The sequence below is a fragment of the Bactrocera tryoni genome, chromosome 3 (genome assembly GCF_016617805.1).
Source record: "Bactrocera tryoni isolate S06 chromosome 3, CSIRO_BtryS06_freeze2, whole genome shotgun sequence".
In the NCBI taxonomy this organism is placed as follows: domain Eukaryota; kingdom Metazoa; phylum Arthropoda; class Insecta; order Diptera; family Tephritidae; genus Bactrocera; species Bactrocera tryoni.
In genome coordinates this window covers 44,720,092-44,735,806 of record NC_052501.1, presented here as the reverse complement: position 1 = coordinate 44,735,806, position 15,715 = coordinate 44,720,092, and the positions used below count along the sequence as shown (strand labels likewise).

Below are 15,715 nucleotides of genomic sequence, written 5' to 3'. Positions count from 1 at the left end.
AATATATAAGAATAAAATTGTTCAACCCTCTAGGTACAGAATACGAGGGCTCCAGTGCTTATAGTTGACTTTTTACCGAAAATATCGGGCAAGTGTGAGATATATAATTAAAATTCAGTGTGATAATATGTCTGTATATTAAAACTGGGTTGAATTGGAGAAGTATTGACCCAATTAGCCCACATATACCTAATATAAAGATTTTCGAATTTCTGAGTGACTTTACACCACATATATTATATCGACCAATATTAGAGTTTAATAAAAGTTTATTTTTAATTATAACAGTACACATTTGTGCTTAAAATGAATGAAATCAGAGGAAAACTCGCCCTGGATTCTATATAACTAACAAGCTTTAAATACTTAAAGTTACTTCCCTGGCTTTAATTCTTTAAGTTGCAAGAATTTAAATTTTTGGTTATACCCAAACTTAGATCTTCCCAACTTGTTCTCATTTATGATTTTCTTTTTTTTGAAAACTATTATTGAACGATCGCACAAATATCGGCAATTATTATTATGACCACAAAATTTATTGGCCTATCAAATTACGAAGCACATAAATAGATATCAGTAAGTTACTGTATCCAAAGCTATAAATACAAATATTTTTGGGTTCACAATTTTAATATGAAGGATTAATGAGCGAATTTGAAACCATTTATTAGAATTTTATTTTATGAGATTGCCGCATAATTGAAAAATTTTAGTCAGAACAATGCGAATTATCATGAATTTAAGAAAGCTTTGTTGAACAGGGTTACCAACTTTTTGAAACCACTATTATAAAAATTTCTATTAGATAAAGGAAATCGACACCATAAGTATCAAAGCAAAAGTTAAAAAAAAAATCTACTTTCAAAATTTTATTTGAATTATAGAATTTTAAAATTTTGAGAAGTAAAAGCTTTTTCGAATATCTGTGTACTTAGTATTTTCTTATATTTTTTTTTCAAATTGAGCTTCTCTAAACTATACGGTGTTACCGAATTGATAACAACTTTGACAGGAGTTGACATCCGAAGCAAAATATTAAGAACTATAAAGTGCAACGCATGCAGCGAATACTTAGAAAGAAATCTCGCCTGCTACTAGAAAACATCAGCAAGACCTCGAATGACTCATAAGAGTTTGGTAGCGAAGAAAATCAGTGTCAGAACGCCATCCGTTGTCTTCTAAAATATTTTTACGCAAAAGGTTAAGAAACTTAAGATAGCAACTATCCAAGTAGCAATAACGCTAGCTAATAACGAGTTTTTTAATAGGGACGCTACAAAACTCAGCAAACGACGCCATAATATTTCCCAGTCTTTTGACATTTCTCCTCAGTAAGGTTTGCCATTTCATCACAGAAAGTTATACGATCCAACAACGAGTCGAACATATTAAAATTTTCTACCGAAAGTAGCCTCAACTTTAAGAGCTACAATCGAAAGACTCCAACAGTCTCGTGTAAATTTTCACCTATCCAGAACTATCTCCCATACAGCTTTATCCTATCTTCCTTCGCTTTCTCCCTCAAGCCCAATCCTGTGCAAGTATCACTTTTCTTGTTCCCAGATTATCTGCATAATCCGTCAGATCCTTATTCCTAATAGGGATAACAAAATTAGGAAAGTAGATATTAAGACAATACAAAATTTCTTATTTAAAAAATATTAAGGATTTTGATCAATTTTTGTATATTTTATATATTAAATAATTCATAAGATAATTGCAATGCCTTCTGTGTTTAAACGAATTTAACCCCACTTGGAGGTGCTTTGTGTACCAACATTTCTCTCACTTCTCTATAATTGAAAGGCTATGTACATAAGTGTGTTCATTAAAACGGTTCAATTTGTTTCTATAAAATCGCATATGCTGTAAGACTATTAGTCTAAAACCGGTTCTAAGCCAAATCGCTGGCTTAAGGTGAAGTTTTTTATCAGACAGCTGATGCTTTAATACTGCTTTACAAACTCGTTTCGTTTTTGCCAAGGAACAGACATACCAAGTTTAATGAAGATATCTCAATTCAGACAATCATTTGGATTTCAACGTCTCCTCTTGATCATTTATATATATGTATATATAACCCTATATCTGTCTCGATTATTTATAACACAATACAATCGTTAGGTGAACAAAACTATTATACGCTGTAGCAACATGTTGCAAAATTAATATATAAAAATCGACTCTCTCTAATGTACATATACTTTAATTCAAACAAATGGCTACTCACATTGACACATTTAACTTTTTAATTTCACAGGACATAATACAAATGTTATACACAGCAATTTCACAGCAAATTAATGTTCATTAATGCAACCAGCAATTACAGCCATTGCCCCACACCATAAATAATTTGCTCATTAACTTTTCTTAATCACATGAACACAATGAAATCGCACATATAATTGCCTTGCCTTTGGACTGCAACGGCGTACATGGCAAAGCAGTTGTCATCAGGCCAGAACTCCCTCAAAAGCCTCAGCAGTTTTATAGCAAATGAGCAACAAAAGCTGTCTGCAACCGGCAGCCAGCCAAACAACAACGCCTTTTGTACCCTTGAGCTTCTGCTGGCGATTTTGCTTGCTCGCTTATCGCTAATTTCCGATTTCATGGCCCTTTGAACCGACCAACTGCTGTTAAGTAAGCCACTGTGGACTGCGGGCTTCGGACGCTGGCCGCGCCTGCAACAGAGCATTGCAATAACAAATGGTTTACAAATGTTTATTTTTATTATTTCGCTATGGAATTTTTACTCGTTTTCTTTTTTTTTGGTTCCCACTGCCCACTGACATCCTCTGAATCCTCGTACGCTGCTTTCGCTTGTGTTGATTTTGCTTATCGCTGATTGTGAGCAACACCAAGAGCAACTGTCGATTTTCTCAATCTCGACAATAAAATTACATGCAAATCCAATTAAGTTGTTAACTCCTTTTTTCGGCCGCAATCTCTCAGTTTGACGGTGGCGAGCATTGAAAGCCGCGCAGCGTCAGCTGCTGACTGTCGGCTTCCGTCCAAATTGAGTTGTGTCCTGTTTTTTCGATTTTTTTTCACTATTTTTTTTGTAGTTGGAGTAGTTGTCAATGTGATGTTTTTGTATACTTCACTTCATGCTTTAAATAGTTGTTGCTTAATTAGTGATTAATACCGATGTTAGAGTTATAACCTTTTCCTTTAATTTTGTTTGAAAAGTTGAACAATTATGGAAAATTTTGATAACATAACATAATAGTCCTTATTATGGCTTATCTCCAAAAGAGCACTTTGAAATATTTTCTCTGCGTCTGCAATAGGACTGAGGCCAAAAATCAACTTACAAGTATAAGTCGTCATTACACCCTGATCAACGTGATAAGTAGATTCGGTTTTGCCATGCCTATCTTTCTGTGCATCTGTCTATATATACGGCAACTAGGCCCTCTGTTTTTAGATATCAATCTGAAATTTAAAACACATAATTTTCTCCCCAAGAACCCGATTATTTTTCAGAACCCCCGATATCGGACCACCATAGCATATATAATTGAACGAGCGGATTTAAGTCCTTGTATGGAAATCATTGCGGGATATCTTCACGAAATTTGGCATGGCTTATTACCTAAGGCAATACTGCAGTCTCCGAAAAGAAATTGTTCAGATCGGATTATTGTAGCATATAGGCGCCATACAAACTAGAGCTTCAGTTTTTGTTTTCCCAAATTCAAGTGATGTGTTATATCGTGACCATTTTCAACAAGGATTTCAAAAAGTTGTATACCGCTACAGAAAATCAAACCTTAGAACTTTTTTACAACCATCCATAAATTGTCTCGTCAAACACCAATTTACTGTCAAAAAACACAAACTTATAAAGTTTGTATGAAGCATACAACAATTATGAACAAGTGGAACACGTTACTGTTTGAAGGTCATACAGAAAGAGAACACTATTGAGAAATTGAGTGTTAAAAATCCCTAGTAACTACTACTCGTACTACTACTAAGGTTAGAAAATTATGAAATTTTCTCCAATACGAGTAAAGCTTTCTACAATCCACTTTAGGAAAGCTGAATTAAATACTAAGATAAGTATTTTTTCAATGTCATGTGAATCTCAAATGTCATAAGGCTTCAAGTAAGTAATAAAACATATGGTGTGTTCTGGAAAAATAATTTTTGCGAAATAATTTCTTAACCAAAATCTTATATTATCTCGAGCGATAATAATCCTCAAATCATTATTTAGACGCCGTTACAGCCTCAAAAAGTCACTGTTTGGTGTGCTCTATGGGTAGAGAGGTTCAGTGGGCTATATTTCTTCAAAAATCGTGGACATGTGGACTATTTTTGTGGGGTTATGTGAATTCTACACAATGCTGAGTCTATTTTACGTGGGTTTTATGTTCGCGATGTTGCAGTTTGGAAAGCAGAACGTGCCCTTTTATGTTGGATCTAAGACCATGCAGTAAAGAGGATGCCTATTGATACAAGATCTATAAAAGCAAATATGCAACAATTTTATGTAACAATTAAAAATGAAGAGCCTTCCACTTCAATAAATAGCAAGCGATCCCATTTTAATGCCAGTAATGGCTGGTTATGAAACTTCCTGAAAAGAAATTCACTACACAATGTAAAAGTTACAGGAGAAGGAGCCTCAGCTGATGAACATGCGGCAAGAGCATTTCCTAAAGAGTTCTTAAAAGCAATAACGTTGGGAGGTTATGAGGCTCACCAAGTATTCAATGCGGATGAGACGGACCTCTTTTGGAAAAAAATGCCTAGTCGGACTTATTTGGCAAAGCAAGAAAAATCTGTGAAAGGTTTTAAGGTAGTAAAGGAGCGTATCATGTTGTTGTTGTGTAGCAATGCATCAGGAGAAAAAATGTTGAAACCTTTTCTAGTTAACAAAAATCTTAACCCTAGGGCCTTAAAAGGTCAGTTAGAATGTTTTGTTTTAAACACTAATATGTATTTTAATTCGCTAATTCGTTCCTCAGGTATCGACAAAACCAAGCTTCCAGTCCATTGGATGGCAAATAAAAAGGCTTCGGTCACAGCTTCACTTTTCAACGACTGGTTCTTTCAACATTTTGTACGTAAAGTCCGAGAGTATCTCCGTTCAAAACAACTTGATTTCAAAGTTTTCCTAGTCATATACAACGCTCCTGGTCATCCAGACATTTCTCATAAAAACGTGAAGATAATGTTTCTACCTCCTAATACGACGTCTCTAATACTCGTACAACTACTCGATCAAGGCATTATTGCTACTTTTAAACATTATTATGTGAAGCATTATTTTCAACACATAATAAAAGAAATTGAAACAAATAATGAAATGAATGTAATATCTGCGTGGAAAGCGTTCGGTATAAAAAACTGCATAGACTGCATTAGTTTCTCTGTAAGAGAAATTAAGAAAACCACTTTAAATAGGTGCCGGAAAAACCTGTGGGCAGATGTAGCGGTAATGCATACTGAGAATGGATTCCACGATATAACTATTGAAGAGGAGAAGGATTCCACGATATAACTATTGAAGATATCAATGAACTTTTCGAAAATGTTCTTATTTCCGTTGATGAGATTTTGCAGAAAACGGTTGTAATGACAACAAAGAGAATGAGGAGGACAGGGAAGAACATTCGAGCGCTGCTGGTCTTAATGCATCTTTGATCCAAAATGGGTTAAACATAGCGATGGAATTAGAAAATCATTTCCACAACTTGGACCCAGTAAGATTCCAGCGCCAATTAAATGAAGCAGTAGAATGCTACCGTGAGCTGTATGAAGAAGTAAAAGCAAAGAAGACGCATCGATTAACTGATTGACTGACTGATTTTTTTAAATCTTAAACGTATTTTATATTATATCCATTTTGTTAACATTCCCAGAATACTTTATGTTTGTTCTTTTTAAAAGTAATACATATGTAAATAATACCATGAAAATCTACAATGTTTTAATTGTGTAAGTTCTCATTGTACAAATAGATAGATTCACATATAAAATTAGATCTTTTTTACATGTTTGCCTTTTTAGCATGATTTATTTCGTAAATTGGTCCTTATAGAGAGTTTTGTATTAAAATATGTCTTTTTTTGCACGTTTTTTTTTTTTTGCACGGGTAATTTACTGTCCAAGTTAACCGTGCAAACGGAGATCAACTGTATATCGTCACCTAAAATGCAAACAACCGTAACCTCACTTTTCATAAGTTTACAGGCGAAGAAAAAACGTTATAATAGAAACCACTCATATTGAAACTAAAATTGAGTTTTGGTTATATAATGATTATATTTTGGTTATCGTACACTCATATTGAAACAAAATTTGAGGTTGGGTAATAAAATGGTTATATATTGGTTATTATATCAGTTCGCGATTTTCGATTCTTTTTTTGATGATACGGTGTTTTACATTTTAGGTCACGATATGTAGAAAGAAAACGGATCACTTGAATTGCTTTAGATATATGTATATTATGAGAATTTTGAATTTCGAGAGAAGCACAAATATGTTTTCGATGACCCATATTAATAATGATAGTAAGAATTTTGACGTAGTATGCTGTTTTCTCTCTCATTCTTATCCGTTTTTCTTTTTTTCTTCTCTTTACAAATATGTATTTTCTTTTAAAAAAATATCAAATATATTTCGAATAGTAATAGTAATTATTGTAACTATTTTTTTCAAAACAAAAAATATTGACACCCTTTCACTACATCGAGATTACTCACGCCTTTTCGCAGATTACATCTCTAAGAATTATCAGAACCTCGCACAGTCATTATTTATGCATATAAATGCTCCAAAAGTGGGCGTGGCGTATACTTAAACAGCAGTCAAGCGTAAAAAACCATCTAAGCGCCACCGCCTTTAGGGGCATTAAGCTCGGCACTCTCATGCCTTTAAAGGCAATCAAACATATATACATATACACATAAACCTATTTATTACAAGACTGACCTCAAAAGAAAAATGCGAAATTACTACGGGAATACTAGAAAGATAGTAAAGTAGTGGGCACAATTTTCAGATTTTTTTCTTTTTGATTCAAAAACAGTTCACCATGGTGGAACTTTAATATCAGTTATTAAATCTGCAAAGTATGCAATAAGCGCGGCGGCGCAAATAAGCGAGGACTCAAGCCGAAAGCATAAATTGTGCGAAAAGTGGGTAAAAACAAAATTAAATTTAGTAGCGAAAAATAAAAATATATACTTTCGTACTTACCACGAAGCGTACAATGTAACAAGCTGGATGCGCATGGGTTATGCAGCAGCCAGAGGTGAAAGGAGCAGCGTACGATTGCATGCAACTAGGCTGGTTGTGCTGGTTGTTGGTCGAGTGAAATGCCAGCATATAGATCTCAAAATTTATTTAAATTTAAACAGCGATTTTCACGCTTTAATTACCCGCGTTACATATAGCGGTGCGGCACAAAAGTGAATGGCAAAGCAGAGAAGTTATAAATGGCAAAGCAAAGATATCATTTTGTCAGACACTCATACACATGTAATAATATTTGTATTTACTAGAAGTAGTACACGACTTAGGCCACTACGCGTTGATGCGCGGCACTTAACGCGCGCGCGGAAGGCGCACAACCCAACGCCCGAACGCCAAAGGTTAAACACTGCAGCGGCAATGATTAAAACCTGCAATAACACTATGCACACAAGCGCTTGAGTACAGAGTCACCGGCAATGGTGGCAGCAACAACAACTAAAACGATGTCAGCGCCGTAGGGCACTCGGCCAGCCGACACCAGGCGCGCTGGCACAACAAAATGAGACGCGGTGCGCTAGCGAGTGCCGCATTCATTGCTGTGTGTAGCGAAGAGATAGTGGCGGCGGTGCCAATGACGCGCCAGCAAACCTACAGGAGTCGGTGATGTTGCAACACAGGGTGAGGCGGCAGCCAACGCACGCGCTGCACATACAAAACACTATATTGAGCGCAGCAAAGGTACAAACGGTGCACAGGTAGATAGGTGAGCGTACGATGCATGTGCGCGCCCGCGGTAATCTTTATATGTATTTATGGGTGTCTTTTTAATTTTGCATTTAAAAGGAAACTGCAACTGTGCGATTTTGTGTTGGCAGCAAAAATCAGAAGCGGCAGCCAAAGTGTATAAGGACCGGGTAATATTACGCGCCGCACATTTAATCAATAGTATGGCATCGCACATTAATTTATTATCTTTTTGGCACTCATCACTTAGGGGCATCTGCATTGGCGCGCAGCATCGCGGCTGACGATATGAGTGCGCGCACAGTGACGCATGGGAAGCACTTGTGGAGGCAAACGAGCGTTATGCCGATAAGAGCATTATAACGGCTGTAACCAGTTTTATTTAGTTAAACTGTTGTATTAAATCCAAAAATATTTTTTTTTGAAACTACGTTTTATTATAAGTATGATTATGTTTAAACTGAATAGCTTTTTGAAACTAGTTAATTGAAAGCAGTTGAAAGTAAGCGCTACCTCTGACATACTCTAGAAACAGTTTACCTTAATAATTCAAAACTTCTACATTAAACGAATGTTTCAAACATCACCTTACACAAATTCGCACACGAAAAGTTTCATTTATTATCACACGCGCGCGCTCCACAACACTAAATTATCCGCGACGCGAACAGGCCGTAACGAGTTGTATTTTTGCACTGTTCTCGTGTCGCCCAGTTTCCTTAGGCCTAACTCTGGATTTTAGTGCACAACGTTTGCACACATACAAATGTATACACATATGTACATGCAGCGCGTTGCAGGAGCCCAACAGCCGACCGGGCAGCGCGCCACCGCAGCCCGCGAAACGAACAGCCCACTTTTGCAAGTTGCAATGTTACTTTCAATATTGTTGTTCGTTTAGCTGTCGGTGGGACTGTATGTGTGCTGTGCAACAGTTAGCCAGTCAGCTAGTCGTTGTGACCAGTGGTCGCGCAGTTGGTGCTCGCATGCAATTCCCTCTGATGGCGGGTTGAGCGCAAGCGTCAGTCGCCTGCTTTTCAGTTCGTGTTATTAGAGAAATGTCCGGCCAAAGCGTCATTCAGTTAGTCGGTTAGACAGTCACCTTGTGAGCTGGTTGTGCATATATGTATGTGTGTGACTCGTACGATAGACTACTGGGTGTGCGGTGCAGCTGAGTGGACGGACATGCGTTGGGGTGTTTGTCCAGTTTTTGTGCATGCTCGGCTCGACAGTTGGAATGCTAAGTTAGAATGAGAAATGGCATAAAATAAAGAAAACGTAAATAAGAATGGGTTGTTGTAGATACGACTGTAGCGCAATGGAACAGCAGATAAGAATGCCAGACTGAAAGGAAAAACAAAAATGCCGCTTTCTCGATTTGTGTGTAGCATCCAAGAACAAAGGCGCTACATCTCAGAGATCTTCTCAAAAAACCACGGCAGATTTAACATGCTCTAATCATTTTCCAATAACTTATACGTATTCAAAAAGATTGATCCAGCTCGTTTTGATCGGCTTCTGAGTGTGGGCTACCAGTTTCCTCCTAATTGCTCAAAGGTTTTCGATTGACTTAACCCGCTATAATCCTTTTTCATTAACCAATATTGTGCGTGCCTTCTTTATCACCACCCTAACCTTTGCTGGTATTGAAAGTATGAGCTTATACAGTAATCCGACCTTCATGTCATCATAATACGTCCGCAAAAGATTGAATACAGCTAATGGGGAAAGTTCTCTGAGCGCCATTCACTGTGAGAAGGTGAAACATTCCTCCCCAGGGTTGTGCGCTAGGTTTTGGGACCCGCCACTTAAAAAACACCCCCAAAGAAAGCTATAAACATATAGAAATGTTAAATACTTTGACAAATATTTGCGATCTGGCAGCACCTTCCAACTCTCGCACCGGCAAGTGCAACCACCGGCAATACATTGACTTGCGGCAATCGCGCAACCTCAGTACGACCATAAAAGACTTAGCGGCATTACTAATGTTGGCAGCTTTTCAAGTTCACAGCAACACTTGCGCCACAACGTTCGACGGACGGAGTGGATTCTTCACCGCTAACGCCAGCCAACTAACCATGCAACAGCATCAACCTGCTTCTAACTCGGTACGCGCTGCTTTCTAGTTGACGACTCGTACGGCTGTTGCAACGCATTAAAAACGCAAATATCACTAAACACAAACGGCTCATGCTTCTTCCTCTTATGCTGCTCCTTCTTGACTCAAAAGCATCAAAACGCTTACTTTGTTTTACCCTTTCATAGACTTCTATAGACCTCTGGTAGCTGTGCGGTAGTTTATTGCCTTTATTTCTTACTCGCTGTATTTGTTGTTCTCTTCGTTGTTCTTTTGTTTTACTATCTTTTCAGTTTTTCTTTGTTTGTTTTTCGTTTTTCTTTCATTTTTTCCTTGGCCTCTCAGTTTTATCAGATCAACGTTGAATTGCAGTTTTCATGTAATTTCCTTGCCTCGTTATTAGAGTTGAGTGCTCGGTTGCATTGCTAATGTTTGGCGCTGCTGTTGTGTTGTTGCTATACGCTGTTGCTGGCGGTTGTTAGGTGATTGTTTCAATGCTGTTGTTGTTGCTGTGAATGTTGTTTGCGCGCGAGTAGATCAAATGCATGCAGTTAAGGCAGTGATTTGATTTACAATGTTGTTGCTTTTGTTGTTGTACAAAGATACGTACATATATATATCTACATGTAAAGGAGTATATATCTCTCGCAGAATGCCCATAAAATTGCCAATTTTGTTGCACTAATTTGAAAAAGTGTTAAAGCTGCGGAAAATGGTTTGTCGTCCCATGTAGTCCGATCGGCCGATAGTTCGATAGTCCAATTTAGTGCCCGCAGTTATTAGCGTTAGCAGATGGCGCAGCAGATACATATATCTATGTACTTGTTTGTAGCCATTACACAGTTGTTCGGCGATTGAGTGATAATTATATGAGATTTAAAGTTCCTGCTAAGTGAAATCCACTTAAAGTAATGTCTGCTGAGCGAAAGTCGGAGAAACCTTTGCTGATTAATGAGATTGATAAACAAACTTGCAATGACGTAGCGCAAAGTAGCAGCTCGGCGCCTGTTTGTAGTTTATTGATTGTTGATTAAATTTTTTTTTTTAATTTTTCTATTTCAATGTCAACTCTTATGATTGTAATTATTAAGTAAAGTGAAATGCTTCTTCTTCTTCTGCCTATGATTCTATGCATAACGATGAAAATAAATATTTTTTCTTGAGGTTTAAGCACACTTCGAAGTTAAGTTATTTACTAACTTTCCTTTATGTTCCGGTCCAGGTCTCTCGGTTCAAACGTATTTGCACAATATTTCAAAGACTTTTGCCTTGAAAGTGTCAAACACTGCTTCATCTCAGGTACACATATAGTATGTATTTCAAACTCATAAAAGTTCGAGTTCGTAGATGGGCGTAATCAGACCACTGCCACGTCCACAAATCGCCATTAATTGAAAACATATAAAGTGCCATAACTAAGCATTAGCCGCACTCGCAGTAGCAAGGAGCACTTACAGTTAACACATTTTGAAAAAATTGGCGAGGTACCGCCCTCTAATAAGTTATTACATATACACATATCTCCTAACCCACTAAGGCTACAATAACCAAATTTGCTAAACGCAAATAATATAAGAACTCCTACCGACAATGTGAAAATGGATGAAATCCGAAGATGACCCCGCTCACCCCCCATATGTATAACGGTACTGTTCAAAACTTCCAAAACCACAATAAATCAATAACTAATTACGCCAGAGACATTAAATATTACCTCCGAGGTTCTATGAAAATAATTTATGGGAACCGGTGTGAAAATTGAACGATAGGCGCGGCACCGCCCACTTTTTGATAAAATCACATAACTCAGGGCTCGATCTACTGATTTCGTCTAAATTTAGCATGTTATATTCTTCTCATATTCCTATCTAATGCATATTGATAACCCTATATATGCGAAAATGGAAGAAATCGGACTCCAACCACGCTTACTTCCCATATAATACAATGTTAAATTCCACTTGATTTTTTCACTTTCCAGTACACAAATCAGGAAGCAATTGTCATAACGGGCTAAAACTTTGTACTAATAATTCCTGTATGTATGTATGTAAGTATGCCACCTTTTGCCACTTAATTCAACCAAAACTGTTCAAGCCACTAAGTACCGAATATGTGGACCACAGAGCAAACAGTTGACTTTTGACCGTAAATATCGGCCAATATGTTAGATATACAATTGAAATTGAAACAGAAACCTTTCCTGACAACAGTATTTTTATGTATCAAAAATGGGTTGAATCGGGTAATTCTCTGAGCTCCCATATACCTAATATAAAAGTTTTCGAACTGCCAGTGGACTTTATGCTGAATATATCGGCCAATATTTGAGTTATCTTATTGAAATTTTTTATTCATAACAGTATATCTTTGTACCTAAAATACATACAATTGTGCGAAAACTTTACCTAGCCCCCATATATCTAATAACAGGATTTTCGAATATCGGGCTGATTTTCTCCATATGGTTGGTGATTGTTTGCGAGGTACCTTAGTGAAACCCAGGGAACATTTTTTTAGTATGTGGCATGATAATAGTAAACAAATAAATTCAGGTCGATATTTCTCCAACTCTCATATACCAAGTAGAATGATTTTCGTTTATCAAACAAATCTTATGTCCGGTCAGAGTATGAGTTATATAGAGTAGAGTATATGTATACAAAAAATTGTCTAGATTTCGATCCTCTAGTTGTCGTTTTACCGAGCATATTGTGTGAAAGATTAAAGCCCACCTTCAACAAACTGATTGGAACTTATCAGTGTGGTTTAGGCCTGAAAAATCAACAACTGACCAGATATTCAGTATGAGCCAAATCTTGGAAAAGACCTGTGAAAAGAGGATCGACACGCACCACCTATACGTCGTTTTAAGGTTCTTTTGTCAGCACGAAGAGGAGCTGCCTCTATGCCGCTATGTCTGAATTTAGTATCACCGCACAACTAATAGGGCTGAGTAAACTGACGTTGAGCAATACCAAAACTGCCATCAGGATCAGAAAGACCTCTCCGAGCCGTTAAATATCAAACAATGTTTCTGACAAGGCGACTCCCTATCGTACGACTTCTTCAATCTGTACTGGAGAAATTAATTCGTGTTGCAGAACTAAATAGAGAAGGTACCATCTTCTATAGGAGTGTACATCTGCTGGTGTACGCCAACATTAGTTCTGCTTTCTGGAATGGATAAAGAAGCGAAGCAAATTGGTCTGGCAGTGAACGAGGGCAAGACGAAATATCTCTTGTCATCAAACAAACAGTTGTCGCACTCTGATTAGGCTCCCACGTGACTGTTTACAGTCATAACTTCGAAGCCGTAAATACTTTCGTCTATTTTGCAATCAGTATTAACACCAACAACAATATGAACTTGGAAATTCACACAGAATAACTCTTGCCAACAGGTGCTACTTCGGACTGAGTAGGCAATTGAGAAGTAAAGTCCTCTTTCGACGAACAAAAACCAAACTCTATAAGTCACTCATTATTCTCGTCCTGCTATTTGGTGCAGAGGTATGGACGATGACAACAGCTGATGAGTCGACGTTACGAATTTTCGAGAGAAAGGTTCTGCGGAAGACTTATGGTTCTTTGCGGATTGGCAACGGCGTATGTCGCATTCGATGGAACGATGAGCTGTACGAAATATACGACTACATTGACATAGTTCAGCGAATTATGGAGGAAAACACTCCAACTCTGAAAGTATTTGACGGAGTCGCCGCAGAGGGAGGCAGGGGAAGAGGAAGAACTCCACTTCGTTGGATTATTGACCAAGCTATGTATGAACCCCAAACATTTATTCATATATGTAACTATCATTCAAACTAAATCTACTATATAAATAAAAATGAATACCAAAAATGTATGTACGCGCATAACTCAATAACGCCTGGACCAATTTGGCCAATTCTTTTTCTTAAATGTTCGTTGAAGTCCAAAGATGGTTTTTACGGCGAGAAAAATTCGAATAATTTCCGGAAAACCCCTAAAAACAGCCCTTTTCTTTTCCCCATACAAACGTTACAATAAAAATGAATGTTTGATTGTTAGTAACACTAAGAGAACGGTTGAACCAATCTTTAAATTGAAACGTGGTTTTTTGTGGATCGGGAAAGGTTTAGAAACAAAATACCTTATACTTTTAACGAGGAGAAGTCGGATAATTGGACAATTCCAAAAAGTAACATTTTCCATACAAATTTTTTTCAATTTTTGTTTGTTTTGTTTTTCAATATTTTGATTTGTAAATTATTTGAATTGTTCAATTTTGATCGCTTGCTTTTTTATTCCGGCTATCCAAAGGAAAAATTATCTAAAATTATTCAGTGAAAACTTTATGTGTGTTTCCCAGAATGTGAACAATTGCATATTGAATTTTGTTACGAAGCCACGAAGAGGTCGCGCTAATATTGGTCGGCGTTCTTTTTGCCATTAACGTATGGCAGCCCAAGAAAAGGCAAAAAGTACTCCCAAAATGCGATGACATATGTACGTGCGGAATTATGGATCGCGGTCAATCAGCTAGCGATTGTAACGATATCACAGCACGACTTTTTTAACAATAGCTGCGATGTTTGACGGTCTTTATCTTGAAGCAACCTATGGTATATATGGTGCTGTTAGATGCTGAATGTATTATGTTGCGTGTTGCCGCACGCATACATTCTTCTTTGGATGCGGATGGTGATTACACCAGATCAAATTGATGAAATCATTTCAGCGGAAATTCCTGATTCAGAGATAGATCCAGAATTATACGAAGTGGTGAGAACCAATATGGTTCATGGACCTTGCGAACCTTACAATCCCACTTTGGTTTATATGTCTGACAATAAATGCACGAAACACTACTCATGTGCTTTTCTTTCGGAAACGGAAATGGGAAATGATGGATGTTCACTGTATCGGCGTCGCTCACCAGACGACAATGGCAGAACATTAAGCATTTAGAGGCGTGAATATCGACGTTAACAACACATCGAAGCTGACAACACATGGATCGTACCATATTCGCCACTTTTGTCTAATTCACATTCAAAACTCATGTCATTGTTGAATATTGCAGATTGATGAAATCGATCAAATACGTTTGCAAGTACGTCACCAAAGAAAGCAACATAGCGGTTATTGGCCTTGAACGATATGAGATCAGCAGTATCGAATGGGTGTGAACTGCAATAAAGCGCTTTGTAGGATATTTACTTTTGCAATTCATGAAAGTTTGTCGACTGTTGTGCGTATCGCGGTTCAACTTCATTTAAGTCATTGCGTATTGTGAATGGTACAGTGTGTGCAACTTTTTGAGAAGCATGCCAGCAGTTGCATTTGCTGAAATATGATTATCACTGAAAACAGACGAAGGACAATGCGATACTTACTTCGCATGCCACTGAAGTTCGCATACTTTTCGCGAAGATCATTTCGACATATCAGCCTTCAAATTCGCGTTAATTATGGGATACGAAAAAATGACATTGCCGACGACATTTTACATTGCATTCGATTAGAATTTGAAATGGGCAAATTTCGGTTGATACTTCCAGTTTTTCCTTTTGTCAATTCACTTTAACGGAAGATGAACTCATCACGAATGTTTATCCGAACATTGGTCAAATTATCGTAACTGCAATTGCTTAAGTGCACGCGCAATTTTAGCTGCCAAAAATACCGATG

At 37.4% G+C, this 15,715-nt stretch overlaps 1 pseudogene; it reads left to right on the top strand.

The window, feature by feature from the left end:
- The first annotated feature begins 5,320 nt into the window (after positions 1-5,320).
- On the top strand, positions 5,321-5,837 carry LOC120770611 (annotated as a pseudogene).
- The last annotated feature ends 9,878 nt before the right edge of the window (positions 5,838-15,715 follow it).